Here is a 14,530-nt window from a genome sequence, read left to right as displayed (position 1 = left end):
CTATCAATACAATACCTCATTGAAAAAGGATTACACTCAGAAGGAATTAAACTGTGGCAAGGTCCCACCGAGAGTTGAACTCGGATTGCTGGATTCAGAGTGCTAACCATTACACCATGGAACCCTTGACAATAGAGTGCAGTTTGGATATTTTTACTAAACAGGCAGTACGTGTAATTACAATAACAGGTCGGCTATCATTCAAAATCGACCTCCCACAATAATCAAGAGGGCATAGCTTCTGTGCCTGCATGATCACCAAGATGTACAATTATTTTCTATTGCGGTTATATAACAAAAGCTAGAACCCTGCATTTGGAAAGGGAAAATACTATTAACAACTCAATGGGAAAAAACTGAGAAATGAAATTATGAATTTCAGTTGACTGAAAACTTAACTGTTGTAACCAGTGTCAGGCAGCTACTGCCAAGGCAACAAGACTGTAAATTAGTTTCCATTTGGATAATCTACAATGTGGATAATACTAATTTCCAAGGTCTGTCTGTACTGAACACACTACGAGCTGGAAGTAGAGCCAGTGTTTGCATTACATGCCATAAAAATACTCTTTAAATTTGTTAATTTTATATGCCCTCAATTACATTGGTTTAATTATCTCTACGAGAGAATATTATCACATTTTTTTTGTTGTTAAATCGTGTTTATGGTGTACAACAATAACTATCAATACAATACCTCATTGAAAAAGGATTACAATCAGAAGGAATTACACTGTGTCAAGGTCCCACCGAGAGTTGAACTCGGATTGCTGGATTCAGAGTGCTAACCATTACACCATGGAACCCTTGACAATAGAGTGCAGCTTGGATATTTCTACTAAACAGGCAGTACGTGTAATTACAATAACACGTCGGCTATCATTCAAAATCGACCTCCCACAATAATCAAGAGGGCATAGCTTCTGTGCCTGCATGATCACCAAGATGTACAATTATTTTCTATTGCGGTTATATAACAAAAGCTAGAACCCTGCATTTGGAAAGGGAAAATACTATTAACAACTCAATGGGAAAAAACTGAGAAATGAAATTATGAATTTCAGTTGACTGAAAACTTAACTGTTGTAACCAGTGTCAGGCAGCTACTGCCAAGGCAAAAAGACTGTAAATGAGTTTCCATTTGGATAATCTACAATGTGGATAATACTAATTTCCAAGGTCTGTCTGTACTGAACACACTACGAGCTGGAAGTAGAGCCAGTGTTTGCATTACATGCCATAAAATTACTCTTTAAATTTGTTAATTTTATATGCCCTCAATTATATTGGTTTAATTATCTCTACGAGAGAATATTATCACATTTTTTTTGTTGTTAAATCGTGTTTATGGCGTACAACAATAACTATCAATACAATACCTCATTGAAAAAGGATTACACTCAAATGGAATTATACTGGGGCAAAGTCCCACCGAGAGTTGAACTCGGATTGCTGGATTCAGAGTCCAGAGTGCTAACCATTACACCATGGAACCCTTGACAATAGAGTGCAGTTTGGATATTTCTACTAAACAGGCAGTACGTGTAATTACAATAACAGGTCGGCTATCATTCAAAATCGACCTCCCACAATAATCAAGAGGGCATAGCTTCTGTGCCTGCATGATCACCAAGATGTACAATTATTTTCTATTGCGGTTATATAACAAAAGCTAGAACCCTGCATTTGGAAAGGGAAAATACTATTAACAACTCAATGGGAAAAAACTGAGAAATAAAATTATGAATTTCAGTTGACTGAAAACTTAACTGTTGTAACCAGTGTCAGGCAGCTACTGCCAAGGCAAAAAGACTGTAAATTAGTTTCCATTTGGATAATCTACAATGTGGATAATACTAATTTCCAAGGTCTGTCTGTACTGAACACACTACGAGCTGGAAGTAGAGCCAGTGTTTGCATTACATGCCATAAAAATACTCTTTAAATTTGTTAATTTTATATGCCCTCAATTACATTGGTTTAATTATCTCTACGAGAGAATATTATCACATTTTTTTTGTTGTTAAATCGTGTTTATGGCGTACAACAATAACTATCAATACAATACCTCATTGAAAAAGGATTACACTCAGAAGGAATTACACTGTGGCAAGGTCCCACCGAGAGTTGAACTCGGATTGCTGGATTCAGAGTGCTAACCATTACACCATGGAACCCTTGACAATAGAGTGCAGCTTGGATATTTCTACTAAACAGGCAGTACGTGTAATTACAATAACAGGTCGGCTATCATTCAAAATCGACCTCCCACAATAATCAAGAGGGCATAGCTTCTGTGCCTGCATGATCACCAAGATGTACAATTATTTTCTATTGCGGTTATATAACAAAAGCTAGAACCCTGCATTTGGAAAGGGAAAATACTATTAACAACACAATGGGAAAAAACTGAGAAATGAAATTATGAATTTCAGTTGACTGAAATCTTAACTGTTGTAACCAGTGTCAGGCAGCTACTGCCAAGGCAAAAAGACTGTAAATTAGTTTCCATTTGGATAATCTACAATGTGGATAATACTAATTTCCAAGGTCTGTCTGTACTGAACACACTACGAGCTGGAAGTAGAGCCAGTGTTTGCATTACATGCCATAAAAATACTCTTTAAATTTGTTAATTTTATATGCCCTCAATTACATTGGTTTAATTATCTCTACGAGAGAATATTATCACATTTTTTTTGTTGTTAAATCGTGTTTATGGCGTACAACAATAACTATCAATACAATACCTCATTGAAAAAGGATTACACTCAGAAGGAATTAAACTGTGTCAAGGTCCCACCGAGAGTTGAACTCGGATTGCTGGATCCAGAGTGCTAACCATTACACCATGGAACCCTTGACAATAGAGTGCAGTTTGGATATTTCTACTAAACAGGCAGTACGTGTAATTACCATAACAGGTCGGCTATCATTCAAAATCGACCTCCCACAATAATCAAGAGGGCATAGCTTCTGTGCCTGCATGATCACCAAGATGTACAATTATTTTCTATTGCGGTTATATAACAAAAGCTAGAACCCTGCATTTGGAAAGGGAAAATACTATTAACAACTCAATGGGAAAAAACTGGGAAATTAAATTATGAATTTCAGTTGACTGAAAACTTAACTGTTGTAACCAGTGTCAGGCAGCTACTGCCAAGGCAAAAAGACTGTAAATGAGTTTCCATTTGGATAATCTACAATGTGGATAATACTAATTTCCAAGGTCTGTCTGTACTGAACACCCTACGAGCTGGAAGTAGAGCCAGTGTTTGCATTACATGCCATAAAAAGACTCTTTAAATTTGTTAATTTTATATGCCCTCAATTACATTGGTTTAATTATCTCTACGAGAGAATATTATCACATTTTTTTTGTTGTTAAATCGTGTTTATGGCGTACAACAATCACTATCAATACAATACCTCATTGAAAAAGGATTACACTCAGAAGGAATTATACTGGGGCAAGGTCCCACCGAGAGTTGAACTCGGATTGCTGGATTCAGAGTCCAGAGTGCTAACCATTACACCATGGAACCCTTGACAATAGAGTGCAGTTTGGATATTTCTACTAAACAGGCAGTACGTGTAATTACAATAACAGGTCGGCTATCATTCAAAATCGACCTCCCACAATAATCAAGAGGGCATAGCTTCTGTGCCTGCATGATCACCAAGATGTACAATTATTTTCTATTGCGGTTATATAACAAAAGCTAGAACCCTGTATTTGGAAAGGGAAAATACTCTTAACAACTCAATGGGAAAAAACTGGGAAATGAAATTATGAATTTCAGTTGACTAAAAACTTAACTGTTGTAACCAGTGTCAGGCAGCTACTGCCAAGGCAAAAAGACTGTAAATTAGTTTCCATTTGGATAATCTACAATGTGGATAATACTAATTTCCAAGGTCTGTCTGTACTGAACACACTACGAGCTGGAAGTAGAGCCAGTGTTTGCATTACATGCCATAAAAAGACTCTTTAAATTTGTTAATTTTATATGCCCTCAATTACATTGGTTTAATTATCTCTACGAGAGAATATTATCACATTTTTTTGTTGTTAAATCGTGTTTATGGCGTACAACAATCACTATCAATACAATACCTCATTAAAAAAGCATTACACTCAGAATGAATTAAACTGTGGCAAGGTCCCACCGAGAGTTGAACTCGGATTGCTGGATTCAGAGTCCAGAGTGCTAACCATTACACCATGGAACCCTTGACAATAGAATGCAGTTTGGATATTTCTACTAAACAGGCAGTACGTGTAATTACAATAACAGGTCGGCTATCATTCAAAATCGACCTCCCACAATAATCAAGAGGGCATAGCTTCTGTGCCTGCATGATCACCAAGATGTACAATTATTTTCTATTGCGGTTATATAACAAAAGCTAGAACCCTGCATTTGGAAAGGGAAAATACTATTAACAACACAATGGGAAAAAACTGAGAAATGAAATTATGAATTTCAGTTGACTGAAATCTTAACTGTTGTAACCAGTGTCAGGCAGCTACTGCCAAGGCAAAAAGACTGTAAATTAGTTTCCATTTGGATAATCTACAATGTGGATAATACTAATTTCCAAGGTCTGTCTGTACTGAACACACTACGAGCTGGAAGTAGAGCCAGTGTTTGCATTACATGCCATAAAAATACTCTTTAAATTTGTTAATTTTATATGCCCTCAATTACATTGGTTTAATTATCTCTACGAGAGAATATTATCACATTTTTTTGTTGTTAAATCGTGTTTATGGTGTACAACAATCACTATCAATACAATACCTCATTAAAAAAGCATTACACTCAGAATGAATTAAACTGTGGCAAGGTCCCACCGAGAGTTGAACTCGGATTGCTGGATTCAGAGTCCAGAGTGCTAACCATTACACCATGGAACCCTTGACAATAGAGTGCAGTTTGGATATTTCTACTAAACAGGCAGTACGTGTAATTACAATAACAGGTCGGCTATCATTCAAAATCGACCTCCCACAATAATCAAGAGGGCATAGCTTCTGTGCCTGCATGATCACCAAGATGTACAATTATTTTCTATTGCGGTTATATAACAAAAGCTAGAACCCTGCATTTGGAAATGGAAAATACTATTAACAACTCAATGGGAAAAAACTGGGAAATGAAATTATGAATTTCAGTTGACTGAAATCTTAACTGTTGTAACCAGTGTCAGGCAGCTACTGCCAAGGCAAAAAGACTGTAAATTAGTTTCCATTTGGATAATCTACAATGTGGATAATACTAATTTCCAAGGTCTGTCTGTACTGAACACACTACGAGCTGGAAGTAGAGCCAGTGTTTGCATTACATGCCATAAAAATACTCTTTAAATTTGTTAATTTTATATGCCCTCAATTACATTGGTTTAATTATCTCTACGAGAGAATATTATCACATTTTTTTGTTGTTAAATCGTGTTTATGGCGTACAACAATCACTATCAATACAATACCTCATTAAAAAAGCATTACACTCAGAATGAATTAAACTGTGGCAAGGTCCCACCGAGAGTTGAACTCGGATTGCTGGATTCAGAGTCCAGAGTGCTAACCATTACACCATGGAACCCTTGACAATAGAGTGCAGTTTGGATATTTCTACTAAACAGGCAGTACGTGTAATTACAATAACAGGTCGGCTATCATTCAAAATCGACCTCCCACAATAATCAAGAGGGCATAGCTTCTGTGCCTGCATGATCACCAAGATGTACAATTATTTTCTATTGCGGTTATATAACAAAAGCTAGAACCCTGCATTTGGAAATGGAAAATACTATTAACAACTCAATGGGAAAAAACTGGGAAATGAAATTATGAATTTCAGTTGACTGAAAACTTAACTGTTGTAACCAGTGTCAGGCAGCTACTGCCAAGGCAAAAAGACTGTAAATTAGTTTCCATTTGGATAATCTACAATGTGGATAATACTAATTTCCAAGGTCTGTCTGTACTGAACACACTACGAGCTGGAAGTAGAGCCAGTGTTTGCATTACATGCCATAAAAATACTCTTTAAATTTGTTAATTTTATATGCCCTCAATTACATTGGTTTAATTATCTCTACGAGAGAATATTATCACATTTTTTTGTTGTTAAATCGTGTTTATGGCGTACAACAATCACTATCAATACAATACCTCATTAAAAAAGCATTACACTCAGAATGAATTAAACTGTGGCAAGGTCCCACCGAGAGTTGAACTCGGATTGCTGGATTCAGAGTCCAGAGTGCTAACCATTACACCATGGAACCCTTGACAATAGAGTGCAGTTTGGATATTTCTACTAAACAGGCAGTACGTGTAATTACAATAACAGGTCGGCTATCATTCAAAATCGACCTCCCACAATAATCAAGAGGGCATAGCTTCTGTGCCTGCATGATCACCAAGATGTACAATTATTTTCTATTGCGGTTATATAACAAAAGCTAGAACCCTGCATTTGGAAAGGGAAAATACTATTAACAACACAATGGGAAAAAACTGAGAAATGAAATTATGAATTTCAGTTGACTGAAATCTTAACTGTTGTAACCAGTGTCAGGCAGCTACTGCCAAGGCAAAAAGACTGTAAATTAGTTTCCATTTGGATAATCTACAATGTGGATAATACTAATTTCCAAGGTCTGTCTGTACTGAACACACTACGAGCTGGAAGTAGAGCCAGTGTTTGCATTACATGCCATAAAAATACTCTTTAAATTTGTTAATTTTATATGCCCTCAATTACATTGGTTTAATTATCTCTACGAGAGAATATTATCACATTTTTTTTGTTGTTAAATCGTGTTTATGGCGTACAACAATAACTATCAATACAATACCTCATTGAAAAAGGATTACACTCAGAAGGAATTAAACTGTGTCAAGGTCCCACCGAGAGTTGAACTCGGATTGCTGGATCCAGAGTGCTAACCATTACACCATGGAACCCTTGACAATAGAGTGCAGTTTGGATATTTCTACTAAACAGGCAGTACGTGTAATTACCATAACAGGTCGGCTATCATTCAAAATCGACCTCCCACAATAATCAAGAGGGCATAGCTTCTGTGCCTGCATGATCACCAAGATGTACAATTATTTTCTATTGCGGTTATATAACAAAAGCTAGAACCCTGCATTTGGAAAGGGAAAATACTATTAACAACTCAATGGGAAAAAACTGGGAAATTAAATTATGAATTTCAGTTGACTGAAAACTTAACTGTTGTAACCAGTGTCAGGCAGCTACTGCCAAGGCAAAAAGACTGTAAATGAGTTTCCATTTGGATAATCTACAATGTGGATAATACTAATTTCCAAGGTCTGTCTGTACTGAACACCCTACGAGCTGGAAGTAGAGCCAGTGTTTGCATTACATGCCATAAAAAGACTCTTTAAATTTGTTAATTTTATATGCCCTCAATTACATTGGTTTAATTATCTCTACGAGAGAATATTATCACATTTTTTTTGTTGTTAAATCGTGTTTATGGCGTACAACAATCACTATCAATACAATACCTCATTAAAAAAGCATTACACTCAGAATGAATTAAACTGTGGCAAGGTCCCACCGAGAGTTGAACTCGGATTGCTGGATTCAGAGTCCAGAGTGCTAACCATTACACCATGGAACCCTTGACAATAGAGTGCAGTTTGGATATTTCTACTAAACAGGCAGTACGTGTAATTACAATAACAGGTCGGCTATCATTCAAAATCGACCTCCCACAATAATCAAGAGGGCATAGCTTCTGTGCCTGCATGATCACCAAGATGTACAATTATTTTCTATTGCGGTTATATAACAAAAGCTAGAACCCTGCATTTGGAAAGGGAAAATACTATTAACAACACAATGGGAAAAAACTGAGAAATGAAATTATGAATTTCAGTTGACTGAAATCTTAACTGTTGTAACCAGTGTCAGGCAGCTACTGCCAAGGCAAAAAGACTGTAAATTAGTTTCCATTTGGATAATCTACAATGTGGATAATACTAATTTCCAAGGTCTGTCTGTACTGAACACACTACGAGCTGGAAGTAGAGCCAGTGTTTGCATTACATGCCATAAAAATACTCTTTAAATTTGTTAATTTTATATGCCCTCAATTACATTGGTTTAATTATCTCTACGAGAGAATATTATCACATTTTTTTTGTTGTTAAATCGTGTTTATGGCGTACAACAATAACTATCAATACAATACCTCATTGAAAAAGGATTACACTCAGAAGGAATTAAACTGTGTCAAGGTCCCACCGAGAGTTGAACTCGGATTGCTGGATCCAGAGTGCTAACCATTACACCATGGAACCCTTGACAATAGAGTGCAGTTTGGATATTTCTACTAAACAGGCAGTACGTGTAATTACCATAACAGGTCGGCTATCATTCAAAATCGACCTCCCACAATAATCAAGAGGGCATAGCTTCTGTGCCTGCATGATCACCAAGATGTACAATTATTTTCTATTGCGGTTATATAACAAAAGCTAGAACCCTGCATTTGGAAAGGGAAAATACTATTAACAACTCAATGGGAAAAAACTGGGAAATGAAATTATGAATTTCAGTTGACTGAAAACTTAACTGTTGTAACCAGTGTCAGGCAGCTACTGCCAAGGCAAAAAGACTGTAAATGAGTTTCCATTTGGATAATCTACAATGTGGATAATACTAATTTCCAAGGTCTGTCTGTACTGAACACCCTACGAGCTGGAAGTAGAGCCAGTGTTTGCATTACATGCCATAAAAAGACTCTTTAAATTTGTTAATTTTATATGCCCTCAATTACATTGGTTTAATTATCTCTACGAGAGAATATTATCACATTTTTTTTGTTGTTAAATCGTGTTTATGGCGTACAACAATCACTATCAATACAATACCTCATTGAAAAAGGATTACACTCAGAAGGAATTATACTGGGGCAAGGTCCCACCGAGAGTTGAACTCGGATTGCTGGATTCAGAGTCCAGAGTGCTAACCATTACACCATGGAACCCTTGTCTATAGAGTGCAGTTTGGATATTTCTACTAAACAGGCAGTACGTGTAATTACAATAACAGGTCGGCTATCATTCAAAATCGACCTCCCACAATAATCAAGAGGGCATAGCTTCTGTGCCTGCATGATCACCAAGATGTACAATTATTTTCTATTGCGGTTATATAACAAAAGCTAGAACCCTGCATTTGGAAAGGGAAAATACTATTAACAACACAATGGGAAAAAACTGGGAAATGAAATTATGAATTTCAGTTGACTGAAAACTTAACTGTTGTAACCAGCGTCAGGCAGCTACTGCCAAGGCAAAAAGACTGTAAATGAGTTTCCATTTGGATAATCTACAATGTGGATAATACTAATTTCCAAGGTCTGTCTGTACTGAACACCCTACGAGCTGGAAGAAGAGCCAGTGTTTGCATTACATGCCATAAAAAGACTCTTTAAATTTGTTAATTTTATATGCCCTCAATTACATTGGTTTAATTATCTCTACGAGAGAATATTATCACATTTTTTTTGTTGTTAAATCGTGTTTATGGCGTACAACAATCACTATCAATACAATACCTCATTGAAAAAGGATTACACTCAGAAGGAATTATACTGGGGCAAGGTCCCACCGAGAGTTGAACTCGGATTGCTGGATCCAGAGTGCTAACCATTACACCATGGAACCCTTGACAATAGAGTGCAGTTTGGATATTTCTACTAAACAGGCAGTACGTGTAATTACCATAACAGGTCGGCTATCATTCAAAATCGACCTCCCACAATAATCAAGAGGGCATAGCTTCTGTGCCTGCATGATCACCAAGATGTACAATTATTTTCTATTGCGGTTATATAACAAAAGCTAGAACCCTGCATTTGGAAAGGGAAAATACTATTAACAACTCAATGGGAAAAAACTGGGAAATGAAATTATGAATTTCAGTTGACTGAAAACTTAACTGTTGTAACCAGTGTCAGGCAGCTACTGCCAAGGCAAAAAGACTGTAAATGAGTTTCCATTTGGATAATCTACAATGTGGATAATACTAATTTCCAAGGTCTGTCTGTACTGAACACCCTACGAGCTGGAAGTAGAGCCAGTGTTTGCATTACATGCCATAAAAAGACTCTTTAAATTTGTTAATTTTATATGCCCTCAATTACATTGGTTTAATTATCTCTACGAGAGAATATTATCACATTTTTTTTGTTGTTAAATCGTGTTTATGGCGTACAACAATCACTATCAATACAATACCTCATTGAAAAAGGATTACACTCAGAAGGAATTATACTGGGGCAAGGTCCCACCGAGAGTTGAACTCGGATTGCTGGATTCAGAGTCCAGAGTGCTAACCATTACACCATGGAACCCTTGACTATAGAGTGCAGTTTGGATATTTCTACTAAACAGGCAGTACGTGTAATTACAATAACAGGTCGGCTATCATTCAAAATCGACCTCCCACAATAATCAAGAGGGCATAGCTTCTGTGCCTGCATGATCACCAAGATGTACAATTATTTTCTATTGCGGTTATATAACAAAAGCTAGAACCCTGCATTTGGAAAGGGAAAATACTATTAACAACACAATGGGAAAAAACTGGGAAATGAAATTATGAATTTCAGTTGACTGAAAACTTAACTGTTGTAACCAGCGTCAGGCAGCTACTGCCAAGGCAAAAAGACTGTAAATGAGTTTCCATTTGGATAATCTACAATGTGGATAATACTAATTTCCAAGGTCTGTCTGTACTGAACACCCTACGAGCTGGAAGAAGAGCCAGTGTTTGCATTACATGCCATAAAAAGACTCTTTAAATTTGTTAATTTTATATGCCCTCAATTACATTGGTTTAATTATCTCTACGAGAGAATATTATCACATTTTTTTTGTTGTTAAATCGTGTTTATGGCGTACAACAATCACTATCAATACAATACCTCATTGAAAAAGGATTACACTCAGAAGGAATTATACTGGGGCAAGGTCCCACCGAGAGTTGAACTCGGATTGCTGGATCCAGAGTGCTAACCATTACACCATGGAACCCTTGACAATAGAGTGCAGTTTGGATATTTCTACTAAACAGGCAGTACGTGTAATTACCATAACAGGTCGGCTATCATTCAAAATCGACCTCCCACAATAATCAAGAGGGCATAGCTTCTGTGCCTGCATGATCACCAAGATGTACAATTATTTTCTATTGCGGTTATATAACAAAAGCTAGAACCCTGCATTTGGAAAGGGAAAATACTATTAACAACTCAATGGGAAAAAACTGGGAAATGAAATTATGAATTTCAGTTGACTGAAAACTTAACTGTTGTAACCAGTGTCAGGCAGCTACTGCCAAGGCAAAAAGACTGTAAATGAGTTTCCATTTGGATAATCTACAATGTGGATAATACTAATTTCCAAGGTCTGTCTGTACTGAACACCCTACGAGCTGGAAGTAGAGCCAGTGTTTGCATTACATGCCATAAAAAGACTCTTTAAATTTGTTAATTTTATATGCCCTCAATTACATTGGTTTAATTATCTCTACGAGAGAATATTATCACATTTTTTTTGTTGTTAAATCGTGTTTATGGCGTACAACAATCACTATCAATACAATACCTCATTGAAAAAGGATTACACTCAGAAGGAATTATACTGGGGCAAGGTCCCACCGAGAGTTGAACTCGGATTGCTGGATTCAGAGTCCAGAGTGCTAACCATTACACCATGGAACCCTTGACTATAGAGTGCAGTTTGGATATTTCTACTAAACAGGCAGTACGTGTAATTACAATAACAGGTCGGCTATCATTCAAAATCGACCTCCCACAATAATCAAGAGGGCATAGCTTCTGTGCCTGCATGATCACCAAGATGTACAATTATTTTCTATTGCGGTTATATAACAAAAGCTAGAACCCTGCATTTGGAAAGGGAAAATACTATTAACAACACAATGGGAAAAAACTGGGAAATGAAATTATGAATTTCAGTTGACTGAAAACTTAACTGTTGTAACCAGCGTCAGGCAGCTACTGCCAAGGCAAAAAGACTGTAAATGAGTTTCCATTTGGATAATCTACAATGTGGATAATACTAATTTCCAAGGTCTGTCTGTACTGAACACCCTACGAGCTGGAAGAAGAGCCAGTGTTTGCATTACATGCCATAAAAAGACTCTTTAAATTTGTTAATTTTATATGCCCTCAATTACATTGGTTTAATTATCTCTACGAGAGAATATTATCACATTTTTTTTGTTGTTAAATCGTGTTTATGGCGTACAACAATCACTATCAATACAATACCTCATTGAAAAAGGATTACACTCAGAAGGAATTATACTGGGGCAAGGTCCCACCGAGAGTTGAACTCGGATTGCTGGATTCAGAGTCCAGAGTGCTAACCATTACACCATGGAACCCTTGACAATAGAGTGCAGTTTGGATATTTCTACTAAACAGGCAGTACGTGTAATTACAATAACAGGTCGGCTATCATTCAAAATCGACCTCCCACAATAATCAAGAGGGCATAGCTTCTGTGCCTGCATGATCACCAAGATGTACAATTATTTTCTATTGCGGTTATATAACAAAAGCTAGAACCCTGTATTTGGAAAGGGAAAATACTCTTAACAACTCAATGGGAAAAAACTGGGAAATGAAATTATGAATTTCAGTTGACTAAAAACTTAACTGTTGTAACCAGTGTCAGGCAGCTACTGCCAAGGCAAAAAGACTGTAAATTAGTTTCCATTTGGATAATCTACAATGTGGATAATACTAATTTCCAAGGTCTGTCTGTACTGAACACACTACGAGCTGGAAGTAGAGCCAGTGTTTGCATTACATGCCATAAAAAGACTCTTTAAATTTGTTAATTTTATATGCCCTCAATTACATTGGTTTAATTATCTCTACGAGAGAATATTATCACATTTTTTTGTTGTTAAATCGTGTTTATGGCGTACAACAATCACTATCAATACAATACCTCATTAAAAAAGCATTACACTCAGAATGAATTAAACTGTGGCAAGGTCCCACCGAGAGTTGAACTCGGATTGCTGGATTCAGAGTCCAGAGTGCTAACCATTACACCATGGAACCCTTGACAATAGAGTGCAGTTTGGATATTTCTACTAAACAGGCAGTACGTGTAATTACAATAACAGGTCGGCTATCATTCAAAATCGACCTCCCACAATAATCAAGAGGGCATAGCTTCTGTGCCTGCATGATCACCAAGATGTACAATTATTTTCTATTGCGGTTATATAACAAAAGCTAGAACCCTGCATTTGGAAAGGGAAAATACTATTAACAACACAATGGGAAAAAACTGAGAAATGAAATTATGAATTTCAGTTGACTGAAATCTTAACTGTTGTAACCAGTGTCAGGCAGCTACTGCCAAGGCAAAAAGACTGTAAATTAGTTTCCAATTGGATAATCTACAATGTGGATCATACTAATTTCCAAGCTCTGTCTGTACTGAACACCCTACGAGCTGGAAGTAGAGCCAGTGTTTGCATTACATGCCATAAAAAGACTCTTTAAATTTGTTAATTTTATATGCTCTCAATTACATTGGTTTAATTTTTTCTACGAGAGAATATTATCACTTTTTTTTTGTTGTTAAATCGTGTTTATGGCGTACAACAATCACTATCAATACAATACCTCATTGAAAAAGGATTACACTAAGAAGGAAGTAAACTGTGGCAAGGTCCCACCGAGTTGAACAAATTTGAACAAATTTTTCCACATTTTTGTTCGTTTTAAATCTATTTAACATACATGTTTTATTTATTCAATTCTTATATATTGGATTAATTAATTCGTTTTTGCTGTCTCAGCAGGATTTCGTTCTTTTTGTAGGAGTTTCCCTTGTCTCCTCCCTGTTTCCCCCCTGTGATTGGCCCTTGGTTTAACACTGACATGTATATATATATATGATGTTTTTCTAGATGTTCATGGCCTGATGAAGACACAAGTCCTGCGTCAAAACGCGTAGCCACCTGTAATTATTCATTTAATAAAAACCTCGACTGGTATAGCAGCGCCTCCATTGGTCACTTTTTTTTTTTCCTCATTCTCTTACCTCATCACCAGCGGTGAATTCCCATTCAACGGCTCTTGGACCTTGGCAGCAGCTACACCTTCGATCTGGCTTACACACCTTGGGTGTGTCTCCTGTGCACGCATCTCTGCAGTGTTGCTCTGTATGGAGATCGCCCTAAACCTTGCAACAGCGTTGTGCCTGGTCAGCATAACCCGTCTAGGTGAATGCATTTCCCTAGTATCATTTCTCCCATGACCCTTGGATAATAGCACTATGTGGCGCCGTGTACTTTTTCTCTTCGTATAGTTCTACAGTCGGGGTGTGGCAGATCCCCAGTGAGCCACCTTCCCGTTATCGAGGGATCCTCTGCAAGTTGTATCTGAGATCTTCTCGTCACAGGCAGCCTACACATAT

At 36.9% G+C, this 14,530-nt stretch overlaps 12 non-coding genes across 12 annotated transcripts; all 12 read right to left on the bottom strand.

Moving 5' to 3' along the window:
- Positions 1-1,423: 1,423 nt before the first annotated feature.
- Positions 1,424-1,495, bottom strand: TRNAQ-CUG (transfer RNA glutamine (anticodon CUG)). Its single transcript has one exon. It is a non-coding gene; the product is annotated as a tRNA-Gln (tRNA).
- A 1,981-nt stretch (positions 1,496-3,476) lies between these two features.
- On the bottom strand, positions 3,477-3,548 carry TRNAQ-CUG (transfer RNA glutamine (anticodon CUG)). The gene has a single exon. It is a non-coding gene; the product is annotated as a tRNA-Gln (tRNA).
- Positions 3,549-4,164: 616 nt separating this feature from the next.
- TRNAQ-CUG (transfer RNA glutamine (anticodon CUG)) lies at positions 4,165-4,236 on the bottom strand. Its single transcript has one exon. It is a non-coding gene; the product is annotated as a tRNA-Gln (tRNA).
- A 616-nt stretch (positions 4,237-4,852) lies between these two features.
- Positions 4,853-4,924, bottom strand: TRNAQ-CUG (transfer RNA glutamine (anticodon CUG)). Its single transcript has one exon. It is a non-coding gene; the product is annotated as a tRNA-Gln (tRNA).
- Positions 4,925-5,540: 616 nt separating this feature from the next.
- TRNAQ-CUG (transfer RNA glutamine (anticodon CUG)) lies at positions 5,541-5,612 on the bottom strand. The gene has a single exon. It is a non-coding gene; the product is annotated as a tRNA-Gln (tRNA).
- Positions 5,613-6,228: 616 nt separating this feature from the next.
- Positions 6,229-6,300, bottom strand: TRNAQ-CUG (transfer RNA glutamine (anticodon CUG)). The gene has a single exon. It is a non-coding gene; the product is annotated as a tRNA-Gln (tRNA).
- A 1,299-nt stretch (positions 6,301-7,599) lies between these two features.
- On the bottom strand, positions 7,600-7,671 carry TRNAQ-CUG (transfer RNA glutamine (anticodon CUG)). Its single transcript has one exon. It is a non-coding gene; the product is annotated as a tRNA-Gln (tRNA).
- A 1,299-nt stretch (positions 7,672-8,970) lies between these two features.
- On the bottom strand, positions 8,971-9,042 carry TRNAQ-CUG (transfer RNA glutamine (anticodon CUG)). Its single transcript has one exon. It is a non-coding gene; the product is annotated as a tRNA-Gln (tRNA).
- Positions 9,043-10,341: 1,299 nt separating this feature from the next.
- Positions 10,342-10,413, bottom strand: TRNAQ-CUG (transfer RNA glutamine (anticodon CUG)). Its single transcript has one exon. It is a non-coding gene; the product is annotated as a tRNA-Gln (tRNA).
- A 1,299-nt stretch (positions 10,414-11,712) lies between these two features.
- On the bottom strand, positions 11,713-11,784 carry TRNAQ-CUG (transfer RNA glutamine (anticodon CUG)). The gene has a single exon. It is a non-coding gene; the product is annotated as a tRNA-Gln (tRNA).
- A 617-nt stretch (positions 11,785-12,401) lies between these two features.
- TRNAQ-CUG (transfer RNA glutamine (anticodon CUG)) lies at positions 12,402-12,473 on the bottom strand. The gene has a single exon. It is a non-coding gene; the product is annotated as a tRNA-Gln (tRNA).
- A 616-nt stretch (positions 12,474-13,089) lies between these two features.
- Positions 13,090-13,161, bottom strand: TRNAQ-CUG (transfer RNA glutamine (anticodon CUG)). The gene has a single exon. It is a non-coding gene; the product is annotated as a tRNA-Gln (tRNA).
- Between the last annotated feature and the right edge of the window lie 1,369 nt (positions 13,162-14,530).

This window comes from Rhinoderma darwinii, chromosome 3 (assembly GCF_050947455.1).
Source record: "Rhinoderma darwinii isolate aRhiDar2 chromosome 3, aRhiDar2.hap1, whole genome shotgun sequence".
Lineage (NCBI taxonomy): Eukaryota > Metazoa > Chordata > Amphibia > Anura > Rhinodermatidae > Rhinoderma > Rhinoderma darwinii.
The sequence above is the reverse complement of the archived record's forward strand: the minus strand, read 5'-3'. Positions and strand labels throughout refer to the sequence as shown.